Source organism: Ochotona princeps, chromosome 15 (genome assembly GCF_030435755.1).
Source record: "Ochotona princeps isolate mOchPri1 chromosome 15, mOchPri1.hap1, whole genome shotgun sequence".
Taxonomy (NCBI): Eukaryota; Metazoa; Chordata; class Mammalia; order Lagomorpha; family Ochotonidae; genus Ochotona; species Ochotona princeps.
This window is the reverse complement of record NC_080846.1, coordinates 55254420-55258059: the sequence shown is the minus strand read 5'-3', so window position 1 is coordinate 55258059 and position 3640 is coordinate 55254420.

The window sequence follows — 3640 nt, the reverse complement described above, 5'->3', positions numbered from 1 at the left end:
TCACAAGTGGGAAGAAATGAATGCCTAGTTGTGTGTTGGGTGTGGCTTCCAAGCTTGTGGCCCTGAACTAGCTGCCTACCAGACAATATTGGGAGAAGGAAATAATTAGTTTCTGGTGACATGGTAGACATTATTACCCATTGAGAATAATTTTGTTTCTCCTCTTTGGGTGACACATGTGAATCCCTCCCTCAGATGGTGCTTAATGGACACAATTTCCATCATTTCCTTGGGTCTTTCCTCCCTTGAAGCCCCAATCCTGTTACCAGGACAGGCCACCATCCTTCTGCTTCCTAAACAAATCCTACTTTGTCAACTAGAGTTGTCCACATGAACATCTTTTCATAAGACAGAACAGGTTGTTGAAGTGTTTCACATTGAATTCCCTACCACACTAGCCCACTTTGCCCTGGAGCAGCAGGAAGGCTAAGAGGACAGGCAGGCTAGAAATGAGTGCTGTGGGGCCAAACCCTCACGGCCCTGGAGGAGCGTCCAGGCAGTCCAGGGGTGTGGGAGATGACACTGGAGAGTCAGATGAGGCTGGGGAGTGGGTGTATTGTAGGGCAAGGGACTCAAGTGTCACTGTTAGCAGGAGCCGAGCCCTGGAGCAGCTGACAAACACACTGACTGCTAAGCGGCCAGGATCACAGGCTGAGCCCGACTGGCTCTCAAGCAGCAGACGGTGGACAGTATAGCAGAGCTCCTGAGCTAGACGTTTGCTGGTGCCAGTTACCAGAGCCTTGTCCTGGGTTGGTAAGTGAGACAATGGAAGGCATTGTGTTAGAGGCTCCATGTGCTCACAGAGACAGTCACCTGCTCCAGGGCCAAGACAGCTTTGCCAGCATTCCCTTTGTCACTTCTCAGGTCACCCTGTCACCAAATGGGCTGCTCTAGGGCCAGGTCAGCTTAGCCACAGCAATCCACTCCACAGCAGATACATCCTGCCAACCTGCCTGGTGCTCCAGGGCCAGGCCACGTATGCTGTGCAGGTCTCCGAACCCTCATGCCCAGTGAGCCTGTAGCATACCCGCCTGGTCCGCAGCTCTAGGGCCAGGCAGGCTCAGCCATCAGCTTCTTCCCTCAGACAGCCTCTTGCCCAGCCACAAAACAAGGCCCAGGTAGAATCACAGTGTGTTCTTTCAGGGGTCCTATTTGGCAGCAACAGAAACCTTTTCAACAATTGATCCTGTGTTGACTTTGTGTCATTTGTGATGGAGTCCACATCCAGAAAAGGATGTCTGAGCTTCTAATTCCATCAGTGTTGGGGATTTCCTGGATTCTCCCCCTCCCTGCACTTGGCCTGTCACTTGACTGGCCATCATTGGGCCACTGCCTTGCTTGTTCGGTGCTTGTTCAGTTCACTGCTATGGAATCCGTCAGCAGCCAGCAGGGCAGTGTCTGGTCCCGTGACCCTGCTGTGTGCTGACGGATTCCATAGCAGTGCTGCTAGTTAATACTGGGTTCTATCAGAGCCACGGTCATACTTATCAGTCGGAGGTGAGCATTAGCCCAGCCATTCAGTCAGCACTAAGAACAACACAATTTTGTTTCTGCTTGCTTTATTGGACTTTGTATAGAGACTCATCATACTTGACTGAAAGTATACCCATCAATAAACCTTTCAAAATTTACACTGAATAAATGAATATATTATTTCATTTGTTTGTGTTATTTAAATATATATCTGATGTATAAACACATTTTTGGTTCACATGCTTCCAACATCGCAGAGATTTGTAAATACTTCTAAGTCCTTGTAAGGCACATCATGAAAAGATTATTTTTTAAAAATATATTTATTTACTTACTATTAGAGAGTCAGATTTCAAAGCAAATTAGAGACAGAGAGGAAGATCTTCCATCTGCTGGTTCACTCCCCAAGTGGCAGCATCGACCAGAGCTGAGCCGATCCAAAGCCAGGAGCCAGGAGCCTCCTCCTGGCCTGCCACATGTGTGTATGGTCCCAAAGCTTTGGGCCATCCTCAATTGCTTCCCAAGGCCACAAGCAGGAATTTTGAAGTGAAGTGTAGTTTCTGGGACATGAACTGGTACAAATAAGGGTTCCCAGCATGTATAAGGAGAGGACTTTTGCCAAAAGGCTACCACACGTCAAGCAAACGTGATTATTGTAAGTCTAATTAATTCCACAATTCATTTTGTAACAGAAGCTAAATTAAAGTGCCAGAATTTGAAGCTTTTGAATTTCTGAGTGCCTGTTTAAGGATGCCATGAACACTCAAATGTTCTGGTTGAAATAGAATCTGATTACATAAAACAATATAGATCAGATTTAATTATTGATATAAAATGATCACTCAAATACCTTTAAAACAAGTGCATAACTTTTGCTGATCTTAAGCAATGAGAACTTAATGAAAGGCAGAAAACACAAACAGTATCTTCATATTAAAAACATGTGTGATAAGACATAGGATTTTTTTTTAAAGATTTATTCATTTTATTACAGCCAGATATACACAGAGGAGGAGAGACAGAAAGGAAGATCTTCCGTCCAATGATTCACTCCCCAAGTGAGCCACAACAGGCCGATGCGCGCCAATCCAATGCCAGGGACCAGGAACCTCCTCCAGGTCTCCCATGCGGGTGCCTAGGGTCCCAATGCATTGGGCCGTCCTCAACTGCTTTCCCAGGCCACAAGCAGGGAGCTGGATGGGAAGTGGAGCTGCCAGGATTAGAACCGGTGCCCATATGGAATCCCGGGGCTTTCAAGGCGAGGACTTTAGCCACTAGGCCACGCCGCCAGACCCAAGACATAGGATTTTAACTTGTGTCTTTTTTTTTGAGATAATTCAACAGTCAGACTTCAGTTTACTGGAGCTGGTTGAAAAGGTTAGTTATTAATTAGACAACGAGCATTTAAAAGGAAATGTTACAATAGTATGTACATTGTGAAACTTGGTTTATTTATCAGAGGATCAGACTTTAATGCCGTGGGTCAATGATAAATATTTAGATAATGCTGCAAATTATGCCATAAGGACTATAATCAACTGTATCATGCATAGCCTTTTTCACAATCTTTCTAAAAACAACACATTTCCATGCTTGTAACCATTTTGCATGCTAATATAACATCTAGAAGATGGAGAACATGGGTTCCCCTCTTACCACGGAACAATGCTATGGTGGATTAGATTTTAATTCTATACCAGCTTATCCTTGATAGAAAGGTGACATTTTTTAGATATTACATCAAGACTTGTAACAGGCACAAGCATCGTTCAAGGATGCAAGAGGCTAGGTATTGCTAAGTTTGCATTCAGAAAATATTTATCCTCACTTAAATCAAAATTAAGGTGTAGACATTTTTAGTTGAATATTCACTGCTTTTGGAGGGCTCTGTTAGAGCACATGATTGAACAAGTTTGGCAAGGAACATTTCGTTTTGTTTTGCTTGTAAGTAGCTGTTTTTTTAGCTTACCCAGTACCCCATTCTTTTGCATTAGGGGTGGGTGAAGCTGAAAAAAGAAAAGAAAATGCTTAAACCTTGGAAAAACTGCAGTTTCAGGCACAGAAAGAGGGAAGAGGAGGAGGGGAGAAATGATTGTAGCAGCTCAGAGTCTCAGTGAGGAAAGCTAGTTAGGGTACATCTCACAGAGGGGGTGAAGGAAAGAGCGAG